This window comes from Pinus tabuliformis, chromosome 4_2, assembly GCF_031772625.1.
Source record: "Pinus tabuliformis cultivar Carrire ecotype Pingquan chromosome 4_2, CPIR1, whole genome shotgun sequence".
Classification (NCBI taxonomy): domain Eukaryota; kingdom Viridiplantae; phylum Streptophyta; class Pinopsida; order Pinales; family Pinaceae; genus Pinus; species Pinus tabuliformis.
In genome coordinates this window covers 282,650,104-282,666,752 of record NC_142304.1, presented here as the reverse complement: position 1 = coordinate 282,666,752, position 16,649 = coordinate 282,650,104, and the positions used below count along the sequence as shown (strand labels likewise).

General features: G+C 37.3%; 1 pseudogene; it reads right to left on the bottom strand.

The window, feature by feature from the left end:
* Positions 1–14,871: 14,871 nt before the first annotated feature.
* The window catches only part of LOC149169096 (pentatricopeptide repeat-containing protein At3g13880-like), a 32,169-nt pseudogene continuing 30,391 nt past the window's right edge, over positions 14,872–16,649 (bottom strand).

Below are 16,649 nucleotides of genomic sequence, written 5' to 3'. Positions count from 1 at the left end.
AAGTCAATGAAAGAAGCACAACCATCAAGAAACTCAGAGATAGATCCAGTTACTATGAAAGTCTTGAAGCCACGAACCACTCACTAAAGGAAGATCTTGAAGAATCAAAGAAGCATAATAAAGATCTACTCCAAGCTATTGAAAAATAGGTAAACGAAGTTATCAGCTTAAAATCTCAGCTGGAATGTGCCTTCAGAATTCGTCAAATGCAGCAGGATCTGAATGAACAAGAAAAGGAGATTCTCAAACTAAGGCATCAGTTGGAAGAAGAAAGAAATGCTGAAGAAAACGTGAAGAAGCAGTATCTTGAAAAGGAAGAACAACTTCAAGTGGAGGTAAATATCTTGAAAGGTAAATTAGAAGAAAAGGATAAACTGTTACGATTTCAAGATAGTACTAAAGCCTTAGATGATCTTCTTAGTAGTCAAAGGTCTCCTGCTATCAAGACTGGTCTTGGTTTTCATGAATCTGTTGAAGGTGAATCTAGTTCACAAGGTGAGGCAAGGAACTCTAAAGAGAAATCTAAAATGATCAACAAGGAGATAAGAGAGATGAGAGGTCAACCCCATCAACAATCAAGGAAAGAGATTCTTCAAAGAAAACCTTTTTCTCATAACTATGGAAGTAATAGTCGGCCATTTACTCAGATGAATAATATTGAATGTTATGAATGTCATAATCTTGGACATGTTGCAGCTAGATGCAAAAGAAGAATGGTTCAAGGCCATGACACAGAAAGATCATCACATTCCAGGTACTTCAATGGATATTGTTTTTCTTGCAATATGTTTGGTCACAAAGCTGCTGATTGTTACAGGAAGAATATGAAACATGTAAGATGTTATGCATGTAACAAGCTTAGACATATGGCAAAGGAATGCATGAACAAAGTACGGACATCACACCAAAAGGAGAAAAAATCCTCACACTTGAAGATATGGAAGAAGAAGGAAGTACAGTCAGAAAGATGTGGCACAACACAATGTACTCAGATACAGCACAGCACAGACATAACAGACTCAGAGGGAACTGAAAGTATAAAACTTCAGTGTCCTGAATCTCATACGCAAGTTTCATAAAGGGAAGTCGCATATATACGTGAGTTAGACACTGCAAAGTCGTGTATATGTCAGTCTGAGGAAAAGCAGTGGGGACAAGCTCAGAAAAAGGATCTGATATGATTCAGTCCATTATTTGCTCTATTGGTTAATAGTCACAGTCTGCTGAGGATGTGTGAAAATGTTTTTGATACTTGTAAGATGTTTAGAAGTGTTTTGATCCTAACTTGATGATGATGATGTCTTGATGCTTATTGCTGATATATGCATGATCAGATCTAACAGATGGCACAGGTTGAGGGGGAGCATATGCCTTTAATAATTCATTGTTGGCATTATGGTTAATAGTCCTTGGTGATGATGCTTATATGGCTAAATGATATATCTTGCTATGATATGGTTATGAGTTGTCCATGATAAAATCTCATATGATTCTTGGGGTTACATAGTTGATGTTCAAATCATATTTGTGGATTGATTCTTAGATGGTGCATATATATGGTGATCAGGATAAGTACAAAGCTTGAATATAGAACTTCATTACTTGATGATGAGTCTCTCATATGTTGTTGTCGTCATATGCATAAAGATCATGATGCAAGGTTCCTATAGCTCTTGGTGCTCATATTTGATGATATAAAGAAGTTTTGACAAATGAGGTTGAGCTCAAGATACATAGTGCTGATACATGGATGACTACTCAAAGTTTCTTTATTGGAGACACGATGATGAGTTCTTATCTATATGATACTTACATATGTTGATTGATGCAGATGTTCCCAAGTAATGATACTTGGATCATGTAGATCTTGATGTTGATGAAATGGCTATGGTGGTTTCACACATGATATGATGTGAATGACTCTAAATTCTGTTCAAAGGGATGAATTGATGCAGACATACCTTGTTATAGGTTGATGACTTATACTCTACAGGACATTTACAGGTTGTTGATCTAAAATTGGTTGTACGCGAGTTTCACAAGGAGTATCCGCGTATATAAGCTATTTTCTATGGATACAGTCGCGTATATGTTGGTTTGAATAAAATCAGTGGGCCAGACTGTGGGTGAGAAGAGTCTGATATGGGTCTGACAGAGACCATCTGGCATAGGTTTAGGGGGAGCAGATTAACTTCTAATAATGCATTGTTGGCATTACCTTAGAAGATTTTGGTTCTAGCTGTTGTTGGTTTCAAGTGGAACAGAGGCAGATGGAGAACAGAAGGAGCTCATGGTTGCTGATATGAAAAGTGTTTGACAGATGATGATGCTATCAGTTATTGGTGTCTTTCATAAGTCTTGCTCTAGATATTTCGTCTCTATGTCATGTATCTCTTTTATGGTGTCAAGGTCATATAACGGCCTATATTGGTTTCCCCACTATGCTTGGGATGAAAATGTAATGTTCTTGTTTTATCATGTGTAAACTTTTGATGTATCCCCACTTGGTTGGGTGGATGAGTCAATTTTTGTATATCCTCACTTAGAGATGAATGTATGTATGAGTCTTTGGTGATAGGAAGGTCATTTATGATAGAGTCATGTTCTTCTTAGAACATATTTTTGCAGATCTTGCCTACAGTCAGGGGGAGCATGATTAGCACCCTTCAGCAGTGCAGAGACTCAGCATGTACTCAGGGGGAGCATGGACAGATTGGTACACCTTGGCATATACAAAGGGGGAGCTCATTCAGAAATTTCAGCAGGCACTCAGGGGAGTATGAACAGCGGAATGCTTATCTTGGAAAGAGAATATCTTGGTTCACACTTTGCCGTTGATGTCAAAGGGGGAGAGTGATTTGGTATTGTTGCCATCAAGTCCAAAGGGGGAGATTGTTGGCATTATGATGCATGTGTTATACTTGATGGCAACCCTCTCATAGAAGAACATCTCACTTAATGAATCATCAGAAGAGATATCAGATGTGACTGAATGCATGGGATGCAGGACAGCTCAAAGTAAATCAGATGACAGTTTTCAGTATGACAAGTTAGCTTTTCCATCAAGTCCAAAGGGGGAGATTGTTGGCATTATGAGACAAGTGTTGTCCTTGATGGCAACTCACACAGATGGTAGATCATAGTGCAGCAGATCAGTAGCAAAGATTTGATGGTCAGAGAATGAATAAATAAGAGTATATATGCAAGAAGAGTATATACGCAGGTTCACTATATACCAAGTAGGGTATACACACAGGTATACGCAGGTTCACTATATACCAAGTCGTGTATACGAAGGTTTGCTATATACCAAGTAGGGTATACATGCAGTTTCATGCACGAAAAAGTGTGTACATGTCGAAAAGCTTATTTTTGGGTCCGTGGTATTTAGACCTATGGTTTTGGTCTGTGGTATTGCACCCATAAGTGTTGATCCCAAGTATTGGGTCAATGGTATTGTTTTATTATGGTTTTGGTCCGTGGTATTGAGAAAGGCCTAAGACTATAAAAGGAGAGGAAGATCATTAGGCAAAGGTATTCAGAAAGTCTTGAATATCTGATGAAGTATGAGATCCAGTATGCAGGTTATGGGTTGACGATGCATTTCTTGATCTGAGCTAAGGAGGGATCACATTGGTTGATGGAGAACAAGATCTAAGGAGAGATCGAGATCAAATGGTTTGAAATGAACTATCTTTATATGGTTGATTATATATGCATACTGACGCATGTAATATAAATGTTATGAGTATGACTGATGTCTGGTACAACTGCAAAGTTATAAGAAAATATTTTTAGATCTGTACGCGGGTTGGCCTTGGAAAAAGCGCGTATGTACGCGGGTTTGATTCATCATAGTAGCGTATACCATTTGAGCTATGATGTCTGAAGTTACAGGTGGTTCTGACTGTTGATGAGTTCTGATGACTGTTTAATGGTGTCAGTATTCTGCATATCTTGGTTGGATGATTTTGTATTGATGGATGAAAACTAATATGGATCAAGATCATAATGACTCATATTTATGTGATCCGATGGACTAGATCTGGGTGCTAACACATATATTATACTTGTATATGTCTTGATCTGGTTATGTCTGAAGTCAGGAAGTGTAGAGAAGTTATCAATAAGTAATTAATGACATATACGCTGGTTCACCTTGATGAAGTTGCGTATACACGCAGATTCAGCACTTCCAAGTAGCGTATGCACTCTGATGCATGTTTTTGATGATACAGTTGGTTCTGATTGATTTTGCAAAGTTCTGTGACTGTGTTGATTGACAGGGTTTCAGTGTTTCAGTGATTCAGAGATTGATGATGCTAGTAGTGATTGTTTTGAGCTTTAATGATAGTTATGGGTCCAGTATGAAAATTGGATGAAATGTGGCCTTCATATTATGTGTTGTGCTTCAGGAGTATCCAGTCTAAAAATGTATGAAACATGGTACCCGAAGGAGAAGATATTGTAGGCCAGCGCCTACGTACTAGTATCTTAGCTAGTACAAGAGCAAAGGGGGTTGGAGCTCCCTTCCAGGAGAATCTGGAGAACGAGAGAAGGTTGTAGCCTACATGCTGGTAAAGGACTGCACCAGTACATTGTAAAAGAAGTTTCTTAATAAAGGAAGATAGAAACGAATTGCAGTAGGTGGTTTTCACCCACATTGGGTTTCCACCTTATATCATGGTGTTCATGTGTCTTGCTTATGTGTGTTGATCTATCTGTTTTACTACTGCTATTGACTGTTAATATGGCTAATAATGTTCTGATGCATCCATTGAAGATCACATAACTTAATCATGAGTTTAATGGTCATACGCTAGTTGCAATAGACATAGTTGCGTATATATGCGGGTATACTTAACTGAAGTAGCATATATGGTTTTGAAGTATGAAAATTAAAAAAATTTATTGTTAGATAATACTGATTCACCCCCCCCCCCCCTCTCAGTATTATTTCCAACATCTATTTCCTTAAGAATAAATCTAAAGTCTTCGATAGGTTTAAAGAATTTAAGGCTCTGGTGAAAAACTAGACAGAGAAGAAGATAAAGGTGTTGAGGACAGATAATGGTGGAGAGTTTTGCAATAAGGAATTTGAAGAATTCTGTAAGAAGTGTGGAATAGCACGGTAGAAGACTACTCCATATACACCTAAGCAAAATGGAGTTGAAGAAAGAATCATGCTCAGTGGTGCCCGGTTAGGATAGGAATTATGGGCAGAGGCGATGGAGACTGCATGTTACCTGGTCAACAGATCACCTTCATCAGCATTGGAAGATAAGACTCCACAAGAGGTATGGGCTAGTAAGAGACCTTCTCTTTCACATCTGAGTGTATTTGGATGTGATGCATATGTACATGTTCCAAAGTAGAAAAGAAACAAGTTGGATAGTAAATCTGAAAAGTGCATATTTATTGGGTATAAGGATGGTTTAAAGGGCTATAAGCTTTGGAACCCAGTAACAAGGAAGGTTGTGTACAACTGAGATGTGGTGTTCAGAGAGGTGAAAGATGTTATTAAACATGAAGTCCAACAAAAGGAACCTAAGAAGATAGAGTTTGAGATAAAGGAGGAAGACTCAGACTCTATAGTAGAGGAGGGGTCAGAAGATGAAGAGCCACAAACTCCGGGTGTGCGAAGATTATTTCAAGAAAGAAGGCAGCAAAAAAGGTATAGTCCATTTTCTTTCTGTTCAAATTTTGTTTTATCTATTACTAATGATGATCCCAGAATTGTGAAGGAAGCAGTAGATTTAGAGGATGGAAAACTCTGGAAAGATGCCATGGTTGATGAAATGGCATCTTTGCACAAAAATGAGGCTTGGGATCTAGTGGAGTTTCCAGCTGGAAGGAAACCCATTGGCAGCAAATGGGTGTTCAAGAAGAAGACAAATACAAAAGGAAACGTGGAGAAATACAAAGCTCGGTTGGTAGAAAAAGGTTATTCCCAGGTGCCGGGAATTGATTTTGGTGATATTTTTTCTCCTGTTTCCAAGGTAACTTATATTAGATTACTTTTATCTATTACTGTTGCTTTTAATTTTGAGGTAGCACAGATGGATGTGAAGACAATATTTCTTCACGAGTATCTGGAAGAGGAGATCGACATGAAGCAACTTGAAGGCTTTGCGGTGAAGAGTAAGAAATAACTGGTATGCAAGTTAAAGAAGTCTTTGTATGGGTTAAAATAGTCACCAAGGATGTGGTATCAGAAATTTGATACATTTATATGGGGACTTGGCTTCACTAGAAGCAAAGCAGATCACTATGTGTATTTTAAATTAATTGGTGACCTTGTTATTTACCTGGTCTTGTATGTGGATGATATGTTGTTGGTTGGAAATGACAAAGAAATTATCCAGGATTTGAATACCCATTTGTCCTCCAAATTCAACATGAAAGATCTTGGTGCTGCAAACTATATTTTGGGCATGGAAATTAAAAGAGATCGGACAAAGAGGAAGCTCTGGTTAAACCAGAGGAAGTATGTAAACTGGTGAAGGTTCCTATTCCTGTAGGTGTAAAGTTATTTGTTGAACAGTGTCCCAAGACACAAGGAGAGGAAGATGACATGTCCCGTGTTCCATATGCAAGTGTAGTCGGTAGCCTGATGTATGCAATGGTCTGCACTAGACCAGAAATTGCACATGTAGTGGGAGTATTGATCAGGTTTATGTCAAGACCAGGGAAGGAGCACTAGACAGCAGTGAAGTGAGTTTTCAGGTATTTGTGTGGCACTAGTGATTATGGTTTGTGCTACCAAAGAAGACTAGGATTGGACAAAGTGTTGGATATTTGTGGCTTTGTTGATGCAGACTGGGCTGGAGATATGGCTCAAAGAAGATCTACAAGTGGGTATGTGTTTAACCTATTTCGAGGTGCATTTAGTTGGATGAGTAAGAAACAATCTATAGTGGCACTATCAACTACAGAGGCAGAATACATGGCAGCTACTCATGCAAGCAAGGAAGCAGTTTGGTTGTAGATATTGTGTTCAAGTATGGGGTTAGTACAGGGAGCTATAAGGATAGACTGTGACAGCCAAAGTGTAATTTTCTTGGCAAAGAACCCTGCATATCATTCAAATACAAAGCACATCGATGTATAGTATCACTTTGTGAGGGATATGATAGAAGACAAAAAGGTGTTGCTGGTAAAGGTGGACATTTTGAAGAATACTGCAAATGCACTGACAAAATCTGTGAGCTCTGAGAAGTTCTCTTGGTGTAGAGAAACAATGGGTTTTGCAGGGTTGGATAAATGACTAAGCTCTCTTGTGGCCTCCTGTGGAAAGAAAACAACAAGTGGGAGAATGTTGGGTTGTGTTATATTCTTTCCATGACTAGCCCACGTAGTTAACCGGGGGGTTAGAAGGAGGGCGGAGCCCCCCCTTTCGTTGCATCGATTGTGTAGCAGGGGAGGTCACATGGGGTTTGAGGGTACAGGTAACCCCACTCTATGGGGTCTGAGGTAGCACCCCAGGAAATTTTGTTTTGGACCCTATATTAGGTTGGGCAGACCTACCTATGGTTTTGTACATGATTTTTCACACATGGTTTTGGACGCGATGGTTTTCGGTCCATGGTATTGGATGATTCGGCATGTATAAATATGTATTGTAACATTGAAAGGAACATAATGAAAAATCAAGCTGGTAGTCTCGGTTTTGGGATCTAGGGGAAAATATTTATGTATATGTTTTTTATGTGTTATGCTCTCGCATTTTTTATTTTCTGTGTTTTAGAATTCATATGCAGGTAGTTTCTGTACGGGGTTAAAACCTACATCCATGAGTTGAGATTTGGAGAGGGGATGCCCAATGACAGAAGACTCAGTATACCCTACTTATTTCTGCAATGAATAATAGACATGAGATTAAAAGTCTAAGAGGGAAAACATTAGCAATTGGCACACCATGGACTTATTAAACTAATACTAGAGGATGCCCTGAGCCAGCTCAGAATCCCCATTCAATGGTCCACATTCAAAGACATGGATAGAGAGGTTTTGATTGATATAGAATCCCTTGAATATGATAGGGACAATACCTCTAGTGCTGAAGAAGAGGAAGAAGAAGAACCTGAAGAGGAAGGAGAAGAACCAAAGGAAGAAGAGGAGGCAGAAACAGAGAAAACAGAGGAATAAGAAAAAAAAAAAGAAGGATAAGAGGAGAAAGGTGAAGAGAAAGAATAGGAGGAAGAAGCAAGCCCTAAGGAACACACCAAGGAAAGGGAGGAATCTCCAAGGTTGTCTCTTGAACCAACTGAGAGGGAGGTAGTTGCTTCCTTGACTGCCCTAAGCACACATGTCAAATCAAAAGGGAAGAGATAGAGGTAGACTCCCCTATATTTCAAAACAAGGAGGAGCACTAAGATCAAACAGGGGAAACCACAAACACCCACTAGGACAAATACACTAGCACAACAAGGGGACTATTCCTTTCCAAGACTATAGGTATTTCATTGAGCTATGTGACCAAAGAACCCTAGAGGATAAGGCCAAGATATCTGAATTCTACTTGCACAACTTGGCCTTAACAGACTTGAATGTGTGGGACCCCAATGCAAAGTTGGGGGACTTACAACTAATGGCCCTTGCATCATGGATGAGTCATGAGGAGGCCAGGGCTAAGGAGGTGAAGAGGGTGTTGGAAATAGAAGAAAAAAGAGCCCCTTTACATCAGAGCAGAACAGATCAATTCTATGGTTGTCATTAGCACCCACAACATCATTTCCAATGATTCCCAGCTTGCACCAAGATACCTAGCTACACAAGAGAAAGCAGTCACACATTTTGAGGACACCTTGAGATTGTTAGGGGATGAAAGCCAGCAAGCATTCCAAAGGAGATGGGGCACCCTACATACAACCTAAGTATCATAGAGTATCATTCCCCTGAAAGAATGAGAGATGCACTAGAAAGGACCCCATTGTATAAGAAGGCACTACAGAGACTCAAAATGAACTGGATTGGTTTGAAACTCAATCCACCCTTACTATTGGGTATGCTAGAAGGCATAAAGGAGGAAGAGGAAAGAAAGAAATGGGAGGAAATAGAAAAGCATGCAAGATTTTATCCACAAGAGGAAAATCCATCAACAAAGGCCTAGGATGTCAGAGAGGCCACAAGAGATATGAAATACATGTACATAGACTAAGTTTCTTAGAGGATGAGCAACACTTTCAGTAGGGGGGTGATAATGAGGATCATCAATAGGTAAATTATATGGGCCATAATGCCACTCTCCGGCTTATTAAAATCAACGTTTCTCACATTTCTTTACATATCTTATTATATTTTTCTTAGTGAGAAGGGTAAAGGTGATATGTTATGTCATGTGACTTAATGTGCATTAATTGCAGTATTTGGATTAGTTTTTGGCTAATTTAAGTGCAGGAACTTGAAGTAGACAAGAAAGAGGGATTTTAGGATATTTGATCTCCCTCCTTAACTCCTCAATCACTTAAAGGTTCCTCCACCAAATCTCATCAACTCATAATTACAAGTAGCCAAACCCACTGAGTTCATTGGCAACCAAGTCAGTGATAGTTGAAGACAGGTTAATCTCTAGCTTGGGAACCAAGCCTCCCTGATTTTAAGGAAGTTGTTGGTAGCTTCAGTTGTATAAATAAGAAGGCCTAGGGCCTCATTAGGATTTGACTTTTTATGGTATCCAAGAAGAAGTTTATAGCTAAGACAATGTGACTGATTACTCTTATCTGTTTTTGACATTTTGATGAGAATGAGAAGCATTTCATTGATCCAGAACTGAGTTGACTCAGAGGGTTGATTTTCTTGGGTTAGGGCCCAACCCTAGCAACATAGGTTCCTCTTTTTTTATAAGTATGCTTAGACTACATTCATAGTTAGCTACTGAAGTTATTTATGCTTTATTTCATTTACGAGTACTTGAATGATTGTTTAGTTTTACTTCCACTAACTAAAAAGTTTATATCGATGGTACAATAGTGAATGTGAATATTTCATAAAATCTTGTGATAGTGGCCTCTTCCTCATCTCCCTCATGGGATCATGGTTTGAGGGTCCCACTCTCACAGCCCCAAAAATAGATTTGTCTCTTTAGATCATTGTGTTGCTAGGATTCTTGATTGACTGTATTACTGTTTATAATTCCTTAGAAGTACTTGCAGTTGTCATTTTGGTTTCTTGAAGTTGATGTAGTCTAGAAAGCATTATATTTCATATATTTTTCCATTAGTCATCAATAACTCTGTTTTTCCTAAATTCAACTCCTATTTTCCATATTTAAATGAAGTTATGCATAAATAAAGGAAAGAATGTGTGGTGTTGTAGAAATTTCTGATTCGCAAGAAGAACTCATTTCACCAGCTTCATCCAAGTCTTCTTCACCCATACTGCCAAATTCTACCAATCCCTAATCCAAATTTCTGTTTTGTAGCATAGTAGACATCTTCCTTGAGAAAATCCAACCATATTGAAGAGTTGGGTTGAGCCTTAGGTAGTTTACACCTCCTCTATGCCTTATTCCACCTTACACACCTTTCCCACACTTTATTCCACCTCTCCTACCTTCCTATATCTTTTAGCCTGTTTCTTGTAGTAAACCAGGACATCTTGTAGTACTACAGGAAACCCTGTAGTAGCTTGTTTTAACCTTGAATTGAGCAGAAATGATCATCTGAGCTTAGGTTAGGCCTCTACTTTTCTTCCATACCCTTTGTACCATTTTGGACCTATTTCCCCATGCCTTTCTCCCCTACAAAAGATCAGATTGGTTCACTTAGCATTTACATATATAAAATTGAAAATCAAAAAGTCTCTTTTCTGCAATTTCTAGTTAATACATGCATACAACAGTCATAGTAGTTTTAAGATAATTTCCATGCTTAGTTAGTCTAAATAACTAGATGTAGAATGCAAGGTTAAAATAGGTCTCTTTTGCAAGTAATATGTGTAAATGTTTAGCTAGATAATTTCATGTCACTTCATAGCACTTTCCAATCTAGCATTTTCATTTCCTATAGTAGGCAACATTTCCTTTTTGCGTTAAAGATAGTTTTCCTTTTGTTGTTAGTAGTCAGACTCCTTCTAGTCACTAGAAGACTAGTTTGAAAAACCCTAGTGGTCTATCACCCCAATTGAAGAGTGATAAGAGTAGACCATTGCATCTAGTGTATACAGCACTGTCACCTCCAAGTTTGTACGAACCTCGGGTTGATGAATTAAAGTTGGTAGCCATATGAATTGCATCATCCTTTCTGCAATACTGGAGCTCATCACCTATTCTTGGGGTCTTTTTTAAGTCGATTAAAAAATAAACACACAATTTTTTTAATTCCAGCTCACAACTAGTCACCCTGCCTGCGTTATTACACAGATAAGCCCCACACTGAACCAATACAAAAATAACATGTTCAAGATTGATGTTTCTAAATTCTAAGCAGTGACTAGAAACTGGTAACAACAGAGAATTTGTGGCATCTTTTCACTAATGAGATATGGGCCATCATTGAGGAGAATTCTAAGCTTTATTTATAAATTTCATGTAGGAAATATTAGGGACAACAATGGAATTTTGGTACTTTATTGCTGGAACAGTAGCTAGAAACATGAAACACATGTATTTTTTCCGCAATACTAAAACCCACTCACAAATTTTTGGACCTAACCATTTCTCAACCCTATGGTATGTTGTTGATTTCATAATTTTAGTTTTTTGTTTTTTAATGCAACTTATTTGTGATTCATTGTTTGTTATGCAATCATTAACCCTTGATGAAAAATTCATAACAATTTTCAAATTTTCAAATTTTCAAATTTATATTTGATATATGTTCTATGTTTAGGGCTGAATCACCCATGCTAGGATATATTACGCCCACCATACACTAGTAGGCTTAGATAGAGAGGTTTCTTCAAACACATTTGTGGTACATTCTCATATATCCTTTTTGGATGAATGGTGCACTTCCGGGAATCCATCACATGGACTAACCAAGACCTTGGGAACATGAGACTAACTGCTCACTCAAAGTAATTGTAAGGGTTTGGAAATTTACTAATGCATATAGGTTTTTGGTGTAATTCCAATCCTGAACATGGTATCAGAGCCTTCACCCAATTTTAACCCCCCTGAGTCACATCAAAGGGGGTGTGTTTCACTAAGAGCCTCACCTCTAGGAATCAATCACGTGGCCTAATCACCACCTAGGAACATGCGACTAACTTCCCACTCAAAATAATGGTAAAGAATTGGATACTTACGAATACCTTCAGAATTTGGTCTAATGGAAAACCTCAACAATCCCTTGGTGGAACAATGGATATTGTCAAAAAAATAAAAATAAAAATCAACTAAAAATTGTGCTACACTCAAAGTCCTTGCTCAATTAGTTCTTGCACTAAAGCATATCTCGAATATTTATGCTTTAGATTTTATTAAATATGCATAGAATTATACACAAAATTTATAAGAATAAAAATAGAGATGCATCCTAAACAATGAACCCCTTCTTTGTTCTTTGCAAAAAATTATTAATGCGCTTTTGTCATTAGGAAGGACGAGCCTAGCTCTAGATGTTAACCTCCATATATCACAAGGCATAATGATCTAATGTCAATTGCATTCCCAGCAAGCCTAAGAATTGAAAAATTAATGTCATAAATTGATAGCCACCTCTAGTCAAGAACCATATTCAAAGCATATACTATAGTAGACTTACCAAGAATGCCATTCATTGGTGTACGAATTTCATGAGAAAATGTAGCAAGGAACTGCATTACAAACAAAGCAAAGAGGTCAGGAAGATGCTATGTAAATAAAATTGATATTGACATTAGAATTCCTAGGATCCATAAACTTCATTAACATAAACAGGCATAACATTGATAATTTGAGATCGTATAACGTGTATCACATAAATGAATAGTGACAAGATAACAATTCTAGTTGTAGCATAGATTTATAAAATTTATGAGTTAAATATTAAAATAAATTCTGAAAAATAATTCATGAATTTAACTCTAGCTTTTGTCACATATTTAAGGTTAAATTCATGAGGATGAAAACCTCACAAAGATTGTTAAGACAATCACAAATCTTAGAAGAATCAACATTGTGACAAGACACTATGTTGGTCAGACATAGTCTCCAAGAACAATTTGCAGTATCACTAAGTGGACCATATTATAATGTTGCAAAGTGCCAATTGCATGAAACTACAAATAAAGGTGGAAATGATCAAAATAATTGTTGCAGTGTCTGACATAAGAACCTAGCCACAAGGTAAAAATTAACAAAAATAAATAAAAACCAAAGAAAAAAAAAGGTCACAAGAAACAACCACGTAGACCGAAAAGACTACAAGCCCAGGTTGCAGAAATACTATAGAGGCTTGCAATGCAATGAGTTGTTGAAACACAAAGAAACTACAACGCCAATTTGAGATGATACATAAAACAAGAAGTAAATTGACACATACAACGAAGCCAAATTGCTAAAGACTTCGGAAGGCTACAACAAAAGGACTACAAAGAATCAAGAACACAAACATTATATAGAAGGAAAAAGATCAAAGGAATTTTCACAAGGTTGATTTAGGAAATATGGTCAATGATGACTAATGGTCCTCTAGTAATTGGAATATTTCATAATATATCTATATGTACTTCAACATTCAAGAGAGCTTTGAGGACAACTTCCTGGCTCCTGAATCTGTCATTTCTCTTTGTATGTCTATTGGTGGTAGTTAAGATAGCCAATAGAGCAATAAAAAGCTAGGATACTGAGTTCATAGCCACAGGGACTAGTACTATGTAACAAGGAATACACTGGTGTAATGACTCTTTCCTAATGAATTTGCGTTGTTATTTATAATTTATGCCTACGTATACCATGTAATGTGAATCTTTATTGATGCAGAATAAGTAAAACACTTTTTACTACATTGCATAATCAAAAGAACTGAGGCAGGAGTACAACATTACAAAGAATATCCTCTAGACCCATTGTATCATGAGATATCTAACTCTAAAATTTTAAATCAAATTTTCTTAAATATCTCAACATTTATTAAAAAATTATAGCACATAAAGAAGAAATTATTCTCACTTTATTCCAACTGAACCCTCATACATTATTTACTAAAATCTAGTCAAACTAGTAACCCACAAGTTTAGTATTGAGTAACATGTACTATGTTAGCGTACTGACTCCTTATTAGTGATTTGATATGTTTCTATTTACAATCTGTTTACATATTTAACACAATATGAATCTTTATAGAGACAAAATAAGTCATAGACTTCCTAAAACATCTCATAGTCAAAAGCACTAAGACAGGAGTACAAAATTGTGAATCCTATAGGATCCATGGTACCAGGAAGTTAGGTTTCATGCAGCAGAAGTAGGAGATATGTGGAAGTTATAAGAGAAATCACTATTGGAATGTTTTGAATCCAATTTTAAAATTATGTTTTTTCCAAGCTTTTAAGGCCTTCAAACAAAGAATATTTGTGTGTGCCTTGAAGAATCATAAAAAGATATTATATATGTTACCTTCTTCTTCCATTCTCCAAAATAGAGAGTATAACAACATAGATATTCAATAGAGTATCAAACCTTTACTTCACAAAGCATTGCCTATTTTTTTTACCTGTTCATCACCAATAGTCCCCACAAGAACATGACCCATCCTTGAAATGATGAAAACAATTCACATCCCTCAAAACAATTTCGCTTACAGATACTATAGAAATGAACTTGGAAGCACTATGGAAATCCCTACATACACAAAGGTTTTTAATCACCTTGATAAGCATTCTGTGTGATGTGCTGACAAGCCCAAATTCAATTGCCAGCTTCTCACTATGATGAGCAATAGAATATTATTTCCGTTCTTGCTCCACATAATGAAGAGAAACGTTCGTGTTGGGCACATATCCTGCCTCTTTAATTTCCTTCATCAAACTCTCTAATTTTGCATAGATACTCGTTGTTTGTAGGTATGATCTATCCCCTACTGCAAAAGAAAGAAATATTTTCCTAACCTCGATCAACCTTAAACATGGTTCCTTTTTAACCCCCTTATCTTTCATCATATTTCTCACTTTTGTTGCATCATCCCACATGCCATAGGAGGCATATGTTCCCAATGTGTGGGGCTCTTACTCAATAACATGTTTTGTTTCACACTTCCCTATGTCCATATTCCCATTCATCCTATTGGAACTAAGCAAGGCCCGCCACACCACAACATCATATTCAATTTTCATTTCAATGATGAACTGCTCTACCTCATCCAAGCGTCCAACATGACCAAGAATGTCAATCACACAGGCTTAATGCTCTATTTTTGGTTCAATTCCATGGTCTCTAGTCATGGAATCAAGGTAGCAACAACCTTCATCCACTAGGCCTACATGGCAACAAGCATAGAGGACACCAACAAAGGTAATATGGTTAAGCTTTATTCCTTCTTCTTTCATTTTCCCAAAGAGTCAGAGGGCTTCTTTCCCGCGTCCATTCTGAGCATATCCTGATATTAGCACCATCCATGACACTACATCTCATTTAGGCATTCCACTAAACATAGTGCATGCATCATCTACGCTTCCATACTTTGCATACATCCCAATGACAGCATTTCCCACAACAACAAGTGATTCAAATCCAATTTTGATAGTGTGGGTATGGAATTGCTTTCCCTGTTCCTCAGCTTCTATGCTGGAAGAGGCACCGAGGATAACAGATAGAGTAAATTGATCTGGCTTCATCCCTTCCCTTAGCACTTGTTGAAAAGGTTTGAGGGCATCTTCATCATGCCCATTTTGGGCATATCCTGCAACCATTGTAGTCCACAAAACAATATATTGTTTCGGCATTTTATCAAACCATCTATGTGTGTCTTCTACTACCCCACATTTGGTATACAAGTCAACAAGAGCACTTCCCACAAATTCTTCTAATTAAAAATTGCTTTTAATGATGAAAATGGATTTGTTTCCCATTCTCTTGAAATGCAAGGCTGACGCAAACTCCAGGGATGCTGGAGAAGGTGAAATGGTTAGGTTTCATTCCCCTCCATTGCATTTGCCTAAAGATACTCAGTGCCTACTCCCCATATTTTGGGCATGATTCAACATCTCCAACCTGGAAAAGTCCTACTATCATTGCATTCCATGTTATCACATTTTGATCAGACATATTATAAAACATTATAATTGCATCCTTTAGGCTTCCATAGTTAGCATACATATCAACTATGGAGCTTCCCACATAGACATCAGACTCAAATACAATTTTTAATAATGTGCCCATGGACTTGATTACCATGTTCCTGAACTACAACACTATTGCATGCTTTGAGAACATTGTCGAATGTGAAGTGGGTCAGATTTGAACCTGCTTGTTTCATTTGCCAAAAATGTTTTAGCACCTTCATACCATGTTCATTTTGCACAAACCCTGTAAGAAATGCATTCCATGAAACCTCATCTCTTTCAAAAATTTCATTAAACACATCATGAGCCTCTTATAGTAACCTACATTTGGCATACATATCAACAAGTGCATTTCCCACAAATATATGGTTATCATATCCACTTCTAATAATTTGTGTATGAACCTCTTGTGGTTATCATATCCACTTCTAATTATTTGGGTA